The sequence below is a fragment of the Dermochelys coriacea genome, chromosome 13 (assembly GCF_009764565.3).
Source record: "Dermochelys coriacea isolate rDerCor1 chromosome 13, rDerCor1.pri.v4, whole genome shotgun sequence".
Taxonomy (NCBI): Eukaryota; Metazoa; Chordata; order Testudines; family Dermochelyidae; genus Dermochelys; species Dermochelys coriacea.
The window spans coordinates 24,631,811-24,653,095 of NC_050080.1; the positions used below are offsets into that span (position 1 = coordinate 24,631,811).

General features: G+C 43.1%; 1 long non-coding RNA gene across 1 annotated transcript in view; it reads left to right on the plus strand.

Annotated features, from left to right (window-relative positions):
* The first annotated feature begins 1,716 nt into the window (after positions 1–1,716).
* Positions 1,717–21,285, plus strand: part of LOC122456525 — a 37,754-nt gene continuing 18,185 nt past the window's right edge. The window contains exon 1 of the long non-coding RNA XR_006275458.1: positions 1,717–1,964. This is a non-coding gene — a long non-coding RNA (uncharacterized LOC122456525). The remainder of the gene's footprint in view (positions 1,965–21,285) is intronic.

Below are 21,285 nucleotides of genomic sequence, written 5' to 3' on the forward strand. Positions count from 1 at the left end.
CAAAGTGCCACTCTGAGTTCCCATCTCCAGAAATTATGTTGGCGCAGGTGGGCCTCTAGATAGATAAATGCAGCAATGGGGGTCCTGAGTAAGGCACCCAACTGTGAAAACTGGGCCCACAGACTGCTTTGAAACAAGGTCTGGGTATTTTAGTTTGTGCAAGCTGAGATATGGATAATCGAATCTCCTGGTTCAGGATGCCTTTGTCAGATTTTTACTTTAGTGAATGGAAGCTATGCGATCATCCAGTTTTTCTCATCTGTCCTTTGGTGGTGGGACAGGCCATTTACTGAGATAGACCTGAACTGCTAGAACATAGAGATACTGAATTAAAACAGTAAAGGCCAAGAAAGCTATTTGTTGATTCCACTGAAACCATATTATAAACTACTTATAAACATACTGTAATCATCTTCCAAACACATCCATGGTTTGGGATAGAGATAAGTACATTTTAATGCAAAAATCAGTAATGCTATGTAAATTGTTTTAAGGGCAATGAGTCTGTCTTTTTAAAAGCACTGGCAATGCCAAAAAATACAGACTAACATAATTACCCAGTATGCAGCATCATGATTTTACTTTCAAAACTAGACACAAAGAAAGGCTGGCATACACAATGCATGAAAAGGAAAAGTGCACAACCGAGAGGAAAATAAAATTAAAAAGAAAGGAGAGAGGAAGGCAAAAAGGCAGAAGATACAGTAATCAACAACAGAAAAGAATGGGTACAAAAGGGAGAAGAGAAGATATTATCAGAAACAGGCTGGAGACAATAATATAAAGGAGAGGAGTGGGAGAGGAAATGGTTTTGCATTTGTGGTGGCTTAAAACCAAATTCTCAGGGCCTGACCCTGTATTTCTTGCTTATCCAGAGCCTGATCCAATGTCTACTGAAGTCAATGGGAGTCCTTCTTCAGTGCTTAGGGAAGGCAAGATCTGGTGCCAGGGCTGAACATTCTGAACTGTGAGGTCATGTGGATCCTGATCTGAACTTTGCACTTCAGCCTCCATCTTTGGTTTGGGTGCTAATACCAAGTCAGATTAAAATAAATATCTGGTCGCCTCCATCCCCCATGCACACACAGAAGGATCTGTTAAAACTGATTAAAAACGAACACAGTTAAAACACAAATGAACAAATCCCAATGACCCATCCTAATTTGTTAAGAAAAGAACCAGGATCTTTACATGAGATATAGGATAAGTCTGGCACTGTAGATGCTGATAAACATTTTGAACATGGACACATTGCTCATACAGTCAGATAGGGTTGTAAGGTTTCTTTGCTCATAGTTGGCTTCTAAGAAAGTGCTTAATAAAGATGTCAGACCCTTTTCAGTTTCTGTATGGAAACAAATAGCTAGACAAGGCTGACACGTTGTGGGGCTGGAGTGGGACAGGAAGGCTGTATCTTTCATAGTCACATGTCAAAAGCTTGAAAATACTTGATTCCTCCAAAATTCCAAGAACCCGTTAGCTTCCCAGGAGGTTCTTGCAGCTTTAGGGGATGTGTGGCGGAGCATCAGGGTGTGCAATGGAGTTTACAAACCCCATGCTGAGCACAGAGTCTTCCCCCGCAGGAAACCAGGCTGACCACACCCCAGCACAGCTGCCAGAGTTGCCAATTATGGAGGCAGGCACCCACAGCTGGTGTCAATAAGGAAAACAAGCCTAGTTATAAAGGCAGTAGAACAGCATGAGATAAGCCCTATGCCAGGCTACCTCTTAGAAGGTGAGAGGGAGTCAGAGGAAGAGTGCAAGCCCTGGAGTTTTAAGGCTGTTTGACTTATTTTAGGTTAAGTTGATAGACTCGGCTGACTTGAGGTGAATAGAGAGACCAATTTAGGAGAAAGCTGGGGCCTCTAGAGAGACTTTCCCAGGAGCAACTGACAGGGTGTCACTGTAAAACTGTGATTCAGTCACCAGGACAACCCTGCACAAGAGATTCTTGGGTTGCTCTGGTAAATGAGCCACAACAGGAGTTTCTAGTCTATTTGCATCTTGGGACTGCATGTTATTAACCAAGGTCAGTGCTGTGCATGGAGTCTAACATTTATACTCAGAATTGATGTACAGTGCTGTTGTATCCTGTCTTACTGGCAGTTCCTTATAGCATAACACTGAAACTTTATGGCAAGGAGCATAAGATAACTATGGGCTTTACAGATCATGTCTACCCTGTGTGTGCAAATAGCACTGACATAAAAACCTTGGAGGCCTGACCTAGTACATAGCGTGGCCTCAGTATAAAACTAGGGATGGGCTCTCAGAGGGTGACGCAGTCCTACTGTTGTTGTTACAAAGTCCTAATGGAGAATTTGATCTTGCTTTCAGCAAAGTACTTAAGCACATGTGTAGTCCTTTTGACTTCAGTGGCACTACTTGCATGCTTAATGTTAAGCACATGTTGAAGTGCCTTGCTAGATCAGGACCCAGTTTCCTAACCCGGCATAATAAACACATTGAGTTTAATGAAACTATACATGCTGGAAGCTAACACACCTGGGTGGAAGAGTGCTCTCCAGGACATTACAGCTGCCACTTAAACATAGTTTATGAAAGATATTAACATCTATGGCTTCTTCCTCCCAGCACAAATCTAAGGCTAGTAAGCTTCCAGCTTTAGCTGGACTCTGGTTGCACCCCTCCACATCATGCACACACATATACAAATGTTATTTTTTAGGATGCTTTTCATCATAGGCAAAACAGACCCCAGGCTTGCCTGTGCCTTTGAATTTTAAATGCTACTTGCTGAAAGCAGAGGGGGAAAGCAGTGTACAGCACATTGAAAGCAAACAAGCCAGCTACATATACATGAGAGGTGCTCTTTGACTCCTGCTTAAGCAGGTGTGTTGACTCCTGTTTAAGCAGGTTTTACTGTTTCCTCCTCCTATTTGATCTCTGTTCTTTTTAGGCACCAGGAGTTAATCTTTTATACCAAAAGTAAGACAAATGAGTGGTAGCTGTTCCCAGTATTTTTTGTACAATCTTAGGGAAACAAAGCACCAAGAAGACCTAAAGAAAGAGCTTCACTTACATGTGTGCATTGTATCAGTGGTGACATTTTGATTTATTGATACTTGGGTTACATCTCTTTGAGCAAAAGGGCCTGTCTCTGCCAGGTGGGATGGAAAGGCAGAGGCAATTATGAGATGTGCCGGGTGCATTGTGTGGAGTGACATTTTGCTTTATAGCTACATGGCATTGTATCACGGGGAACAAAAGGTTAGAATGCGGCAGGACTGACTCGGGGAACAATTGGACATGACTGAAAAGGCAAGGAGCTGCCCTTTCACTAAGGAGATGCTAATATGTGGAGATACTGAGATTTCTTTCAAGCTCATGCAACATAGTCATTAATTATCCAGTCCCTGTGTAAGCAGAGTCAGTGGAGATACAGCTTATTCTGATACTGAGGGACTCAGACCATGTCTATATAGGGACACTCAGAAAAAGTTAAGACAAATCAATTGACAGTGTGAAGTTTATTACACATACATTGAAGTGTGTTAAATCCATTGTGTGGATAGTTTCATTTAAGGAGGAAAGTGGCCTTTATTCACTGTAGCTTACTGATGAGCACGGTACAAATGTTTAGACTCAGAGATTTTTCGATTCTCTCCTCTTTCCTGATTACTAATCCCCAAACTCCAAGTTTCCTAGTATTTAACATGAGGGCTGGATCAGGACTTTACCAGCCACTGCCATAGAAGGTGGGGGCAGAGCAGCCTTGAGAGGAAGGATGATCTTGTGGATAACACACTGGGACACAAATTGAGCTGGCTTCAGTTCCTTGCTTGGTCATGGACTTCCTGGTGCCCGGAACTGGACATAATAGTCCAGCTGAGGCCTGAGTAGAGTAGAAGGATTACTTTTTATGTCTTGCTTACAACACTCTGCCTAATACAGTTGCGTTTGTTTTTTTATTTTTTTGCTTGCAACAGTGTTTCACTGTTGACTCATATTTAGCTTGTGATCCACTATGACCCGCAGATCCCTTTCAGCAGTACTCCATTCTAGGCAGTCATTTCCCATTTTGTATGTGTGCAACTGATTCTTCCTTCCCAAGAGGAGTACTTTGCCCTTATTGAATTTCATCCTATTTACTTCAGACCATTTCTCCACTTTGTCCAGGTCATTTTGAATTTTAATCCTATCCTCCAAAGCACTTGCAACCTCTCCCAGCTTATCATCCACAAACTTTGAGTGTACTCTCTATGCCATTATCTAAATCATTGATGAAGATATTGACCAGAACTGGACCCAGAACTGATCACTGTGGGACCCCACTCAATATGTCCTTCCAGCTTGACTGTGAAACACTGATAACTACTTTCTGGGAATGGTTTTCCAATAACTTATGCAACCATTTTATAGTAGCTCCATCTAGGTTGTATTTCTCTAGTTTTTTTTAATAAGAAGGACATGCTAGACCGTATCAAAAACCTTACTAAAGTCAAGATATACCACATCTACCACTTTCCCCCATCCACAAGGCTTGTTACCCTGCCAAAGAAAGCTATTAGGTTGGTTTGACATGATTTTGTTTTTGACAAATCCATGATGACTATTACTTAACACCTTAATATCTTCTAGGTGTCTGCAAATTGATTGCTTAATTATTTGCTCGATTATCTTTCAGGTTACTGAAGTTAAGCTGACTGGTCAGTAATTCTCTTAGTTGTCCTTATTCCCCTTTTTATAGATTGGCACCATATTTGCCCTTTTTCCAGTCCTCTGGACTCTCAACCATTTTCCATGACTTTTCAAAGACAATCGCTAATAGCTCAGATATCTTCTCAGTCAGCTCCTTGAGTATTCTAGAGTGTATTCCATCAGTCCCTGGTGACTTGAAAATATCTAATTTATCTACGCAATTTTTGTCAGACTGGAAGAGGAAATCCTCATCTCCTAGCCTTCACCTACATTTGGAATTGTAGCACAGGCATTAACATTAGCAGCATGGACTAGCTGTCCTAAGTATCTACCCATGGGTCTGGGCAGGTTTGAACTCAGGGCAGCTAACCTGTGCCACCATTGCTGCTGCCTTTGCTACTGCAGCTACACTACTGTCTTTAGTGTGCTGGCTTGATGAGAGCTGCCCAGAGTATCTCAAGCTGGGAATCACACTGTTAGCTCCAAGTGTAGACATATGGCAAAGGTGCTTCCTGTGACTTGATTTATGAGCACACCCATGAAGTGACACTATGGTGGTGATGCTAGACTGGTATTTAAAATTAGATGGCCTCTTAGACAGGAATGTCCAGCAAGTCCAAACTGAATGGATGCGTGATTCTTTGTACCATGTACTGACTGGACTGGGCTTCCAGGGATTAAAATGGCAGTGTTAATACCAACAGCCTACTTTGGGTTCTCTTTGAACCTTTCAGCTTCCCTGGCAATATATTTTCAAGGACATTTTGCTTTTGTGTCTGTGAACAGCTGTATTTCTTTGCAAATACATAAATGTATGGCTTCCTTTGTTGGCACAGTCTAGTAGTTGTCTGAAGCAAGAGGAGGAAGATGTGGGGAGGAAAGAACATTCTCAGAAAAGTCCTGTTATATGCTGGTCAAAATTCCAGAGTGCAAATACTTGAGTAACCTGCTGACTAAGTGTGTTGTGTCCTCCTCTAATGGTTAGACCAGATAGAGGACAAGGACTTGTTACAGCTGCCAGATGGCAGAGTTATTCCTTTAGTGCATGTGGTAGGGGCTTGTGATAGTTCCAAATTGGCGCCCTGCTGACAACCTATGGTGGAGGTCACTACCTTGGAATAGAAAGCAATTTAAACAACACATTGTACTAATTAAAACTTAGCTCCTTCCATGAAGCCTTTCCCATAATCCTCTGAAAAGATGTCACTTATACATAAATAAATGAATGCAATACAGCCTGCACTGCAACAGCGTTTACTCCTCTGGCCCTGGCTCCTATGCACCTTATTATAAGCTAGACTGCAGCTACCCTTGCAGCTGCACAGTGGTGATAAGAGGCAAAAGGAAGCCCTGGTGCCTCCTGGGAGGCTAGATACAGTCTCGGTCCTGGTGCTCTCTGTGCAAGGCTAGTGCTAAAAGTGATGCTAGTGTAATATACAGGCTTAAAAAATAGGATCATGTTTCCCTCTAGGGGAGGCCTAGGGTAGCCAACTCTGCAGGATTGTCCTGGAGTCTCCAGGAATTAAAGATTGATCTTTAATTAAAGATAATGTCATGTGATGAAACCTCCAGGAATTCATTCAACCAAAGTTGGCAATCCGAGGCAGGCCCCAGGGAGGATAAGATTTGATTACTAATGTTACTTCTTTAGCTCAAATGATAGCAGCTTTTGCTGCTGGAGGTCATGGGTTTGATCCCTCTTGATGACTCTATATTTGTAGCGGTGGCTTGTTATTCTGGCTTCCACAAGTGGGGTGGCGAAGGTGCCTTTAATTCATATCAGCTAGCAGAGCAGTAGATATCCTGGAAGCAGACACCGTGGCTCCTGGTCCTAGGGACTCCCTGGATCACTCCGCAGGATATCGTCATACCTCAGCTAACATAAGTAGTGGCTAAGTCCACAATGTCATTCTTAGAATGCAAATTCCTTGGTGCAGGGAGTGTATCTTGTATAGAACACTGAGCCCATGGGTCCGTAGCACTCAGTGAGCCTTGTGTATAGCAGCTTAGTTCAAAGGCCTGATAGAACTTTTGAGAGAGGTGTAAAATTAGAGTGAATTAGTGGCAGTTTGGGGAATAGAACCCTGATCTCTAGACTCCCAGACTCCTGCTCTAGGACATGCTGCCTCTTCCATGAATGAAGGTGGTAGCCTCCTCTGGAACTACACATAAACTGCTTGAATAAAGTAAATAATTTCCCAGATCTCTTTCCATTCCCATGGGTTCCAAACTAAAATGCTGACATGTCTGGCAGTAAACTGTGCTTAGATTTTTACTGATTTGTTTCCAGGCCATTACCTGCCATTGTATTGCTCTGGCTTCCCCTATGTGTGGGTATGGAGTGCACAGATGGAATACTTAGGGATTTGGAACAAGGTCTCCAAATGGTAACATGGACTAATATCTACAGAGAGTCAATCCAGGTGAACACAGAGGCTCCAGCACCAAGCTCTGCTCTGTTGTAAAAGATCATACTGTACTGTCTGATCCTGCTAACGGCAATAGGATTCTTGGGCTTACAGATAAAGCTGTCTCAATCCTTAAAGCCGAGTTCACAATTTTCATTTGAAAATCACCTTGAGTAGGTTCAGAGGGTATGGAGTATAAAACAGTTCAGGTTAACCTGATTTTTATCATGGTTGATTCTCATTGTGAATCTATTAGTCAGGATTCAGATTGGTGGTTTCCTAGATGAGGCTTGCCTTGAAGCAGAGTCCCTCACATGCACTGAATTACTCCAGTCCTATTATCAGAGGAGGGGGGCTTTATTTCTGAGAGTCTCTTACCCTTCCCGCTCTCTGGATATCCCAAAGACCTTATGAAAGGAGAAAAAACTGATTTCTTCCCCCTCTTCCATTTTGTTGCTGTCAATTAAATTGAATTTATGGCATTTTCTCTGTTCTGTAATTATCCCCTGAGATTTATTTCAGATTGTTCAAGAAGCCAATTTGCCTCCAGAAGTTGCTGGCTGCTCAGTGGAGTTATTGCTGCAGATTCTGATTTGCTAGGAAAAACAACACATTTCATTTTCTTTTTTTGTTTATATTTATTGAGCCGGATGAGGGATCCAGGGAAATTACAATCTCTCTTTCAAAGATATATGTGACCAAATTTGTCCTGGACCTGCCAAGTGCAGTGGTCCATTAGGATAAACTTCATCATAGATCACTTACAGCCTTAATTAGCCCATGTGCATGTCACATTTTGAAAGCTCTCCTGTGGGGCTAGACTGTATAACAACTAGTTTGCATCAAACTGAAACCAGCAATGGTCAATAGGTGTCTGCTGTTATGAATATGCATGAGGAGTTCAAGTACCTTACCTGAGTGCTGTTTTCAAATAAGTCAGACCAGAGAAAGATCAAAGAGAATACACTGAAGTTCAGCATTGATATATTAGGTGGTGAGAGTGGGGGAAGTGGGGTTACAAACTAAACAAGGTGCAATCGATCCTGGCTCTAAACCTGGACTTAGTAACATGCTCAAAGGGGATGATATTGTCCCATAAAAGGACACAAGCATATTTTCGCTTTATTATTTTTAATGACCTTGTTAAGGTGAGGGACTAATAGAACCAGCCAGTAGTAGGAAAAATGAACCATATCCATATCCCTTTGAAATCACAGGCGTCTTCAATAGGAGTGGGAGTAGGAGTAGGCTCAATGTCAACAGACTTCTGAAAGCTCCCACATACAGTTTGGCAAATAGACTGCATTGTGGATTTGCAGTGAGCTCTATTGTTCCAGTGTGGGCCCCCCGACCCCACTCCTTACAGCTCTGCCAGTGCACCTCCTTCCTGCCTTCGTTTGATTGTGTTTCCAATGGAGATCTGTGCAGGCTGCAAAATTTGGATCAGGATCCAATGTTTGTACTACCCCAAAATTTGCTGATCCAGGAATGTGGGGTTTTGGCCACTGTAAAGACCAGGACCACTTGCAAGATTTAGATTCAATTTTGGGTTGAGATTTTGAACGATCCCATAGTTTGTCTCTTGGGATTTTGGTTCAGACTCGTATGTAATTTTCAGAGCTGAGACCAATTTAACTCCTTCCCTTATTTCTATGGGTTTTTCTCATGTGGAACTAGCATAAAGCCCAGGACCCTTAACATTCCACTAGTCCTGTGAAAAATGAGTGTCTTGGAATGGGAGATCATTGTTGTTCCATCCACTAAATGGGGATCATCTATTCCATAGTCTGTCTGATTTTGCTCATCATTGCAGAAGTTCCCATGGTCTCTGTGGAGACTGCAGGCTGGAGCTCTGATTCAGATGTCTCTGTTGAGCAACAAGGACAGATAGTCCTGCAGCCTTGCCGTTCCATGGTTGCAGCGGTAATGGGAGGTTTGTTTATATAGAACACAGTGTTACTCAATGGAGTTCATGCTGCAAATCAGAACATCCCATATGCAATACATTGTGTTCACTATAAGAGACCCGTTTAGTTTCTCTCATCATCATTTGCACTTTTTCTTTGCAGAATGAAGCTTGTGTATTTTTCATCACATTGGGGAAACCTAGTCTTTTTGATTTACAGAGATGTGATTGTGGTAGATCAGGTGCCCCTAGGCCTCACTGAAAACTGACAAATGCATAGCCAGAAACCAGTTTGGCTCACCTGTGTGTTCACATTGTTAAAATAGATGCTAGATTTATAAGAATGTGTTTAGTGTTTGGACTTCATGAAATGCTTGTGAGTGGCTGCATTGCATTAATCTCACTTATACCATCATATTGCATGTTAAGGTACAATTTAAGAGTTTGCTTTGTAACTATAAAAGTGTTTGCTATGAAACTGGAACCCTCCACAGTCAGGAGAGAAGCATTACCAAGTGTGAAATATTAGTTTACTATGAGAGGTGTCATCTCCTGACCAACAAAAGAAGTCCTGTAGATGCCAGACGAACCGTTGTGGAACACTGGTAGACAAAAGACTTTGTTGATTGCTCCCTCAACACCCATGAAGAACAGACATGCACAAACGCTCATCGTATCACAGGGTTTGAACTCGGAGGAAAGGGAATAAAAATACTTGACCAGAATGCACTGTATCCCTATGCTGGTTGGACTTCAGGGAGAGAGCAAGACTTCTAAGCATAAGCAAGGGATCCCCAGATGTTTAGTTTGGGTTAGCCCTACAGGACGTGAGGCTCTTGCATGTTACTTCTATTACTTTTTGTAATCTAAGACTATAACTAATTTGTGTCTGTGTTTACCTGCTTTAACTTTGTAAATAACTCTTGTTTACTTTTCTTAGTTAATAAATATTTAGTTAGTTTATTACAGGACTGGATACAAGTGTTGTCTTTGGGGTGTGATCTGAGGTGCAATTCAGCTGGAGTAAGTGACTGGTCCTTTGGGACTTGGAGTAAATTGAATATTATTGTGAATTTGGTATAAGAGGCCATCTGTCACAAAGGCAGTCTTTCCTGGGTAGCAAGATAGACCAGAGTGCTCAAGGGGACTGTTTATGACTGTCTGTTAAGACTATTACAGTGCTTGAGGAGTTCACACTTGAGACTTTGCTGGTGAAATCTAATTATAGAACACAAAACCAGTTCAGGGTTTGTGCCCTGATTTGTAACAGTGTGTCCTGAGGTTGGCACCCACATTCATGAGCCACTCTAGACAGCTTGACGGGGTTTTGCAAATATTTCTGCCATTTTTGCTCTGAGCTTCAGGTTTGATGGAACCACAAACTCAAAATGAAACGTGTTTGGAACCATAATGTTTAAGTGGCTTTGGTGTGAAACCATGGACTGGCCTAATTCTGCCCAAAATGTGGCCCTGTCTCATGCAGAACTCAGCCCTGGTTTATGATGCACCGAGAAGCTCTCAGCAAATCTAACTGGATTTTTAGACTATGAAAGTTTAACACCCCTTTAATGTTAGTGGTTTATATACTGTGGGTGTGTTCATTCTCCCCACCTTCAAGTCAGCAAATGGAAGTTCCAGTCCCATAAACAAAACTGGGACACCTTTAATTGGCATTGACACTGCAGTACAACACTTATGGATGCTATGCTGTTAGGCACACCAATGAAAGAAGTAGCAAATCAAAGTCCCTTGTACTTGTTTCTGGTGGCAATAACCTCATTGTCCCAGCCAAAGTACTTGTGTTTGGTAAAACAGGTTGTGTTATCCAAGGCAGAGTGTGAAGTATTATGGAGCACATAATGGCTTCTCTGTTTGCCTGCAGTTAACTGCAGTCATAAGTTATAATATACATCTTATTTCTCAAGGCACTTTCTGTACCTTGGGTATGAAAGGCACTAAATAAAACCAGTCTTCTTTTTATAAGTAATTACAATACAGTGGTCAGTTAATATGCAGAGACTAAACTCTAGGTTCAAATCTTCAAGAGGTTCATCTATCGGCACTTATTTTAGATTGAGCGTGAGTTCTTCAAGGTGATGTTGGACAGCCCCATGGTTAACACTGTTCTTTCCATTTTCATGCTTCCTCTCTCTTCTCCTTCTGTATCTGTTGCATGCTCACTTCTTTCTACCTCTCTCCTTTGTTCTTTTCCTCTTCCACATTTTTGAAAGTCGCTACCATTGTCTTTGAAGTGGAGAAGAAAGAATAATGTGGGGTGGCAGCAGAACAAGGAATCTGACTCTAGGCAGACTACAAAGGAAACTAGGGGCTCTCTTTCTGTCTCAAGGTGCTTCATATGAGCTCTGGGGGGAATTCCTCCCTGTAATTTATGGCCATTTGTTGCCTGCTGCTACCGCTGCTTGCTTCCACCAAACAAGTAGCTTCATGAGGAGTTAGCAAGTATACAGGCTCTGTCATCCTCCAATGCTCCAAAAGTTACTCTCGCCATTCAAAAATGCTATGCTTAGAGACTTAGTCATCAGGCCAGTCTTTGCTTAACTTTCCTATCTGTTAATCACAATTCCACACAAGGAAACAAGAAGATGCCCACATCAGTATGAGATCATGGGTGTGGCTCAGACCATAGCCTCTTGCTATCAGAGTACTTTTTATTTATTTAAATAACTTAGCGCTCCCAGTGGCACATGAGCCCATCACAGAGAGAAACAAGAATCAATTTATCGCTTGGAAAGTTGTTTTTTTTTTAAGGTTTAAATTAGAGCAGCATGTTTTCTTTTATTTAAAGTCTTCCCCATAACAATGAGCTCTGCTTCACAATCCACATTACAGCTGCCTCTACAAGCAGCTCCATCTTTTGTCATAGACACAATGCTTGTACTGGTTTCAGAGTAGCAGCCGTGTTAGTCTGTATTCTCAAAAAGAAAAGGAGTACTTGTGGCACCTTAGAGACTAACAAATTTATTTGAGCATAAGCTTTCGTGAGCTACAGCTCACTTCATCGGATGCATTTGGTGGAAAATACAGTGGGGAGATTTATATACACACACAGAGAACATGAAACAATGGGTTTTATCATACACACTGTAAGGAGAGTGATCACTTAAGATGAGCCATCACCAGCGGGGGGCGGGGGGGGGGGAAGGAGGAAAACAACCTCAGCCTGCATTCAGTGGAAAATACAGTGGGGAGATTTATATACATAGAGAACATGAAACAATGGGTATTACCATACACATTGTAACCAGAGTGATCACTTAAGGTGAGCTGTTACCAGCAGGAGAGCGGAGGGGGGAGGGGGGAACCTTTTGTAGTGATAATCAAGGTGGGCCATTTCCAGCACTTGACAAGAACATCTGAGGAACAGTGGGGGTTGGGGGGGGGAATAAACATGGGGAAATAGTTTTACTTTGTGTAATGACACATCCACTCCCAGTCTCTATTCAAGCCTAAGTTAATTGTATCCAGTTTTTAAATTAATTCCAATTCAGCAGTCTCTCCTTGGAGTCTGTTTTTGAAGTTTTTTTGTTGAAGTATTGCCACTTTTAGGTCTGTAATCAAGTGAACAGAGAGATTGAAGTGTTCTCCAACTGGTTTTTGAATGTTATGATTCTTGACGTCTGATTTGTGTCCATTTATTCTTTTATGTAGAGACTGTCCAGTTTGACCAATGTACATGGCAGAGGGGCATTGCTGGCACATAATGGCATATATCACATTGGTAGATGCGCAGGTGAACGAGCCTCTGATAGTGTGGCTGATGTGATTAGGCCCTATGATGGTGTCCCCTGAATAGATATGTGAACAGAGTTGGCAATGGGCTTTGTTGCAAGGATAGGTTCCTGGGTTAGTGGTTCTGTTGTGTGGTTGCTGGTGAGTATTTGCTTCAGGTTGGGGGGGCTGTCTGTAAGCAAGGACTGGCCTGTCTCCCAAGGTCTATGAGAGTGATGGGTCGTCCTTCAGGATAGGTTGTAGATCCTTGATGATGTGCTGGAGAGGTTTTAGTTGGGGGCTGAAGGTGATGGCTAGTGGTGTTCTGTTATATTCTATGTGCTTGTACTGTTAGTGTCTGCTTATGGAAAATGCCTGAGCCTCTTCAGTGAAAGCATCTTAATCCACAGTTATTTCTGATACTGTCAACAAGATAATTTAGTTCTTCTTACATTTCATCTTTTTCTATGTACTTGCAAATAACTACCAACCATCCTGGAATAGTACCACCTTTGAAATCAGTCAGCACCATACTGGCAGTCTTCAAGCCATTTTTAAGCTGCTGACTTTTATCTTCATTCATATGTTAGACTATGAGCCCAATTCCTTGGTGTCCTGCACTTTGCACAATCACTTACCCCAGTGCAAAGTGGATATAATCAGAATGGTAGTGTCTGATACCCACTTTGCAGTCACTGCAGATATATAGTGAACTGGTCCTCTGAAAAAAGAACAGGATTACTTGTGGCACCTTAGACTAACAAATTATTTGAGCATAAGCTTTCGTGGGCTACAGCTCACTTCATCGGATGCATGGAATGGAACATATAGTAGGAAGATATAGATAGATAAGATACACATACACAGAACATGAGAAGGTGGAAGGAGCCATACCAATTGTAAGAGGCTAATTAATTAAGATGAGCTATTATCAGCAGGAGAAAAAAACTTTTGTAGTGATAATCAAGATGGGCCATTTAGACAGTTGACAAGAAGGTGCGAGGATACTTAAATTGGGGAAATAGATTCAATATGTGTAATGACCCGTCCACTCCCAGTCTCTATTCAAACCCAAGTTAATGGTATCTAGTTTGCATATTAATTCAAGCTCAGCAGTTTCTCGTTGGAGTCTGTTTTTGAACCTTTGCAAAATTGCCACCTTTAAGTCTGTTACTGAGTGGCCAGAGAGGTTGAAGTGTTCTCCTACTGGTTTTTGAATGTTATGATTCCTGATGTCAGATTTGTGTCCATTTATTCTTTTGTGTAGAGACTGTCCGGTTTGGCCAATGTACATGGCAGTGGGGCATTGCTGGCATATATCACATTGGTAGATGTGCAGGTGAATGAGCCCCTCATGGCGTGGCTAATGTGATTAGGGCCTATGATGGTGTCACTTGAATAAATTATGTGGACAGAGTTGGCATCGGGCTTTGTTGCAAGGATAGGTTCCTGGGTTAGTGTTTTTGTTGTGTAGTGGGTGGTCTCTGGAGAGTGTTTGCTTCAGGTTGAGGGGCTGTCTGTAAGCGAGGACTGGTCTGTTTCCCAAGATCTGGGAGAGTGAGGGATCATTTTTCAGGATAGGTTGTAGATCTTTGATGATGCGCTGGAGAGGTTTTAGTTGGGGGTTGAAGATGAAGGTTAGTGGCGTTCTGATATTTTCTTTGTTGGGCCTGTCCTGTAGTAGATGACTTCTGGGTACTCTTCTGGCTCTGTCAATCTGTTTCTTCACTTCAGCAGCTGGGTAGTGTTGTAGTTTTAAGAATGCTTGATAGAGATCTTGTAGGTGTTTGTCTCTGTCTGAGGGATTGGAGCAAATTTGGTTGTATCTTAGAGCTTGGCTGTAGACAATGGATCACATGGTGTGTCCTGGATGGAAGCTGGAGGCACGTAGGTAACAAAAGCGGTCAGTAGGTTTCCGGTATAGGGTGGTGTTTATGTGACCATCGCTTATTAGAACAGTAGTGTCCAGGAAATGGACCGCTTGTGTGGATTGGTCTAGGCTGAGGTTGATGGTGGGATGGAAATTGTTGAAATCATGGTGGAATTCCTCAAGGGCTTCTTTTCCATGGGTCCAGATGATAAAGATGTCATCAATGGTCCTCTGAGTTAACCACAGGTTTCAGAGTAGCAGCTGTTTTAGTCTGTATCTGTAAAAAGAAAAGGAGTACTTGTGGCACCTTAGAGACTAACAAATTTATTAGAGCATAAGCTTTCATGAGCTACAGCTCCACTGTATGCATCCAATGAAGTGAACTGTAACTCACGGAAGCTTATGCTCTAATAAATGTGTTAGTCTCTAAGGTGCCACAAGTACTCCTTGAGTTAACCACCTGTCTGGTCTACAGTAAGTTTTTAATGACTTGTGTGATTGTTCTTTTTCCTTAGAAAATTTTAAAACAAATATGGGCACAAGACAGCATTGCTTCCTTAAAATAATCAGCAGCAGAGAGTGGCTTCCCATGCTGTGTTGTACAATATGACACTTTAAAACTCACAGAAACAAGATTGTTTGATGTGTGAACAAACTATGAAAAGGCACTTGACTGGTATTGGAACTTTCGCAGCTCTCTTGTCAAATGTTCCTTTTGTTGATCGGAGCAAGGGTTCCTAGGTTATGTTTGAAGTTGGCTTTTAACATTGAGTGGTTGGCGATCCAGGCATGCTGAACAAAAGAAACATGTTTAAGGATCTACCAGTTGTGGAAGTCTCTTCCACAGCCTTGAACTTTACCTTATTAAGTAAACAGGAATCAAATATTCATGGGCCAATTCTGGCTTCACTCCAGTAGTATATAGGGGCTCTAAATGAGTCATAAGGGGTAGGAGAGAATTTCCCTGATGCCAAAGCAGCATGAGGCTGATGTGAGCAGACCTAAACTCTCTCCCTCATATGCCCTGGTGTAGGTGGTATGCTGTTTGTGAGACTGTACATGGAAGGAGACGTATCAGGGACACTCAATATTGTGGAGATTCTGGGCCATAACATACACCAGAGTAAGCCCAGGTAAGGCTGCTGTATGGCCATCTGTGATGGGGTATCTACCCCACCCAGGTGGTGAAAAGGTTGTTGCAGCTGCGGAGGGGAAGGCATAATTCAAGATGAAGCCCAGCTGGGGAGGAGCTGTGGGGTGTTATAAAGAGAGGAAGTTTTGGAGCAGAAGGGGCTGCAGAGATAGAGGTAAGAACTCTGCAGTTACTTTCTTGCCACTAAAGAGTGGAGAGACCTGTAGGGAACAGGAAGGATCTTGCAGGGTGAAGAGGAAGCCCAGGGAGGGAAGATGCCTAGAAGAGACAGGATTGGAACAAGCTCCTGTGGTTGACCCTATGTCAGGGTTCCCTCCCCACTCTGAACTCTAGGGTACAGATGTGGGGACCGGCATGAAAGCCCCCTAAGCTTATTTCTACCATCCTAGGTTAAAAGCTTCCCCAAGGCACAAATCCTTTGTCCTTGGACGGTGCGCTGCCACCACCAAGTGAGTTAGACAAAGAATCAGGGAAAAGACCACTTGGAATTCCTATTCCCCCAGAATATCCCCCAAGCCCTACATCCCCTTCCTGAGAAGGCTTGAGAATAATATACCAACCAAATAGGAAACCAAATTCTTAAAAAACAGAACTTTATTATAAAGAGAAAAAAAAAGTAAAAGAAGCACCTCTGTAAAATCAGGATGGAAGGTAACCTTACAGGGTAATCAGATTCAAAACACAGAGGATTCCCCTCTAGGTAAAACTTTAAAGTTACAAAAAACAGGGATAAACCTCCCTCTTAGCACAGGGAAAATTCACAAGTTGAAAACAAAAGGTAATCTAACGCGCCCTGCTTTATTTACTTACTCTTTTTGCAATATTGAGACTAACTTTAGGATGGTTTATAGGAGAAGAAGTTTTCTGACCTGGTGCTTCTCTGCTTCCCAAGAGAACACCAAAACAAAGAGAACAAACAGAGCCTTCTCCCCCTACATCCCACCAGATTTGAAAGTATCTTCTTTCCTCTTTGGTCAGGTGCCAACCAGGTTATTTGAGATTCTTAACCCGTTACCGGTAAGGAGGAATTCTAGGCTACCACTAACTATATGTTTATGACACCCTGACACAAGAGTAAGAACCAGATCCTCAGGGGAAAAGCCCTGGGAGATGTTACTTGTTATAAAGAGCCAAGGAAGGGACTGGGGCAAAGGCCTGAAGCAAGAAAGGTAGGAAGGAGTCTGGGGATGGAGCAGCAAAATGTCTGCAGAACCTTTGGAACAGGTGCAGAGAAGGGCTACCAGCATGAGCAGTAGGTATCATAGGTCAAGGCAGGCTAAACCTCCCTAACCCAGGCTGTGACCCCACTCATGTTGCACCCCAAGGGCCCCCACACATACCTGAAGCTAGCCGGGGATCAACTCCTGAGCTCAGGCCACCAATAGCCAGGGACAGATTGGGGCAGTGCTGGATCCGGGCATGGGGGTTTGAGCCAGTGGATCAGCTTGGTGCCAGGGGGGCCGGCAGCTTGGCCCAGTGCTGGGGCCAGCCAGGTGATTGTGGGAGGGGTCGGGCAGAGCGGGACAACTCTGGCCACAAGGAGGGAGTGCTCAGGGCTCTGGAAGGGGCTAGGGCCTCAAGCGGAAGTGGGGGGGGGGGGGCTTGCTTCTCCGAAGGGGGGGTTCACCCACCACCCCTGGCTACCAGGATGATCTGAGGAATGGAATACCTACCTTATGAAAGAAGACTCAGAGTTTGGTTTGTTTAGCCTAACCAAAAGAAGGCTGAGTGGAGATATGATTGCTTTCTATAAATATATCAGAGGGGGAAATACCAGGGAGGGAGACGAGTTATTTAAGTTATGTGCCAATGTGGACACAAGAACAAATGGATATAAACTGGCCATCAACAAGTTTAGGCTTGAAATTAGACAAAGGTTTGTAACCATCAGAGGAGTGAAGTTCTGGAACAGCCTTCCCAGGGGAGCAGTGGGAAAAAAAAACTGGCTTCAAGACTGAGCTTCATAAGTTTATGGAGGAGAGGGTATGACAAGACTGCCTACAATGGCATGTAGCCGATCTGCGACTGCTAGCAACAAATATCTCCAACAGCTGGTGATGGGATACTAGATGGAGAGGGCTCTGAATTACTACAGAGAATTCTTTCGCACGTGTCTGGCTGGTGGTTCTTGCCCACATGCTCAGGATCTAACTGATCACCATATTTGGGGTCAGGAAGGAATTTCCCCCGAGTCAGATTGGTAGAGACCCTGGGAGGTTTTCACCTTCCTCTGAATCGTGAAGCACGGATCACTTGCACATTTAAAATAGTGTAAATGGTGGATTTTCTGTAACTTGAAGTCTTTAAACCATGATTTGAGGACTTCAGTTACTCAGCCAGAGGTTAGGGGTCTATTACTTCAGTGGGTGGGTGAGGTTCTGTGGCCTGTAATTTGCAGGAGGCCAGACTAGGTGATCATGATGGTCCCTTCTGATTTTAAGTCTATGGGGCTGCTAATCCTAGGGTCCCTGGACTGGAACCCCATGTCGAGAGTGGGCCTGGCTTCACCTATCAGCTATGGGGGAAGGTGGTATGAAGCCCTCCTGACATAAGGGGATAAAAATGATTTAAAACCCTGAAACAAAGATGTAAGGGCCTCTGGGCCCAGAGTCAGAGGGTGGAGACCTGACGCAAGGTCTTAGAATTATTTGTTGGACTCTTGTTCTTTGGACTTTGTTATCCTGGAAGGAGTGGGTCTAAAATGTGTGAACTGGCTGGAAGGCCAAAGAGGCAAGAGCAGGATGACTGTCATCCTGGGGTGCTAGGGTTCTGTCCCCTCTATCATGTGAACAGCTGGTCATCTTCAGCACTTCATTTAGCTGGGAAGCCCCCTTGGAGTCCAAACAGGGAAAACCAGTTTCCTTCAGCCTGGCCACTCTGTAGCAAACCCATTGTTCTGAGGGTGGACCTCTTTGACTGGGAAGACCATCCTAGTTGATGACTCTTGTGTTAGTCCTGCAGGGAGTTCTCAGGCATTACAATACTCTGTCCTTGGTCTATCATTGACATCACTAGGTAGGTACAATTACATACTCAAAATATAGGTCAGATTCTTCACAATGGTGGTTACAACATCAGTGGAAGATCACAGTTTGACGGGTATATACCAATCTATCACAGCAGGAGAGACCATGTAGAGGGCTTACAGCCAGAGGCTTATAGCAAAGAAGGCCCTAAAGGGTACTCTGGAGAACACAAGGCCAGTGGTTAGCTCAGGCCCTTTTCCTGAACAAGAGCTTAAAGAAGACTACCGCAGACAGAGTGCCCTAGACATTAGGGATTTGTCTTTTGTGCTCTGATGAGGTGTTGGACCATTGAGAAGGGACTAATGTCTGCAGAAAGAACAACTATGTACAGCTCAGTTGGGGAAGGCATGGGGCCTTGTAGCCTAGCTAACACAGCCTGCTTCTCCAGACATAATCAGGAGCAGGGCAGGAAGTGCTGCTGCAGCAGCAGGATGACACCACAAAGGGCCCTCAGTGAGACTCACCACAGCCTCCAGCTCTCCCACAATTTCTGCACAGGAATTCCTTTCCTTAATAGACCCTTCCTGGGATGGCCTAGTTAAACAGTGACCAGAGTGCTGGTTGTATTGCAGATTCTCAGCCCTCTGTCACAAGCCCTAACTCTCCATGGGACTGTGCCCTGGGGCTAAGCTAGGAACTGCTGTTTTACCTTAACTATAGCTGCTTAAGCCACTGTACCTATGGCATTTTCAACCTTTCCTTTTTCTGTCAGCTCTAGTGAAGTGCCCATTCACTTCACTCATGTGTCTGAGCGCTCATGGGGACCCAGCAGAGCAATGGCCTATAGGCCAATGGCTGGAAAGCCTCCAGTGCTTGCCACTCTCATGATATACTAGACGTGATATCAAAACTGTTATGAGGTTTGACGTATAAAACCAGCTGAGCAGCTGTAATAGTTACAATAGTGAACGATAAGTCAGGGAGTCTGTGGTGGATTGAAGAAAATAGTGCACAAATAATTTTGAATAATGAAAAAATCTGAGAATTAAGTGATCTGTTCACAGACAATTCATGAATAGGATGAAAGATGAAATTAATCATACAAATTATTCATTGCAAATTACTCATTCAATTCTATACCCCTCTCCTTTGGTAAAATTGTGGTCTTTAATCACCACAAGTGGTCAGGACATCAGCTGGAATACAGCCCCTCTGCTGAAGGAAGAGTGCCACCTACTGGATTGCCATCGTCATGTACTGACCAGCATCAGCATAGCTCCACTGTTTAGATCTAAGATGATGATGATAGCTCAAGGTGTTATTGCCCAAAGACAGGTGATGGCCTCTCCCAGATCGCAGTACATATCCATATTGGGGCAGAGACCCTTGCTTTCTAAATTCCTGGTAGAGAAGGTAGTCATCATGGCAGGAATGTGATGTTAGTTGCTGCTGCTTACATCTCTGGTTTCTCTGCTACTGCTTAATCTGATGGGTGCATGCAGAATCGATTCATATCTCAACCCTGGGACCATTAGGTTAGCCCACCTCTGCAGCAGGGAAAGAAGGGACTAGTTTGCAAAGACAAGGTCTCTGCCATTTGAGTGAAATATTAACACAATTTGCAGGAGGTAACCTCACTGAATCACTCATGCAGCTGATTCTCTTAGACGGAATGTAGGGCTGTAACTGTGGCAAGATTAATGCGGAGCATCCATCATTCCCATTAATAGATGGCAGTGCTGTGTAGATACATCGTGTGGTCTGGCTTTAATTACTTTTTAAGGAGGTCCCTGTATGTTTCTTTTCAGCAAAGGGTGAAATGGAGAATTGAGATTAGAGCTCTAAACTGACTTATTGAAACTGCCCATGGCAACTTTTGTTTACAGATTTTTCCAACAAACACTTATAGCCCAAGAAATAACTGGGAAGATTCATTGGAATGGCTTCTACCTACAAAACTCTGAGATCTTGTATAGACTCTTTTTAGTCTTGGGGACGAGCAGTTTTTTGTCTCCCTAAAGGGGCCTTGAGAATGCCCAATATTCTCGCAAGACCCTAAACCACAGGTGCACTCAAGAAGGAATGCACAGCCATAACTACCAGCCCTTAAGTGGCCAGTAGTAGTCACTGTTGAGCAATGTAAAAAACAAATAATGTATAATATTATTCACCCTTATAGAGCTCTTATATTTTTAAAGTGCTATACGCTAACTCATTTTTTTTTTTTTAGTACGAAGACCTTGAATCTCTTCTTACTCTGTTTTATGCTGGCATATCCCAAATGACCGTGATAGATTTAGTTTCTGGTCTAACTGAATGGGGAATCAGGCCTTGGATGCTTTTGCTGCTGTAAGGCTTCACAGTAATCTTGACTTGCCTGACTGCCACACACATGACCCGTTTCTGCCTTCATATATCAGTACAATTCCCATTGAGAGGTAATTGTTTGTGGAGGATTGGGCCCAATGTATACACGTGTTATATGTAACAACAAAACTAACTAGTCAAACGAGAGTGAATTTATGCAGTTACTACCTAGGAAAACATTCTGAAGAGGACAAAGAATGTGAGTAGATGAATAAAAAACTATA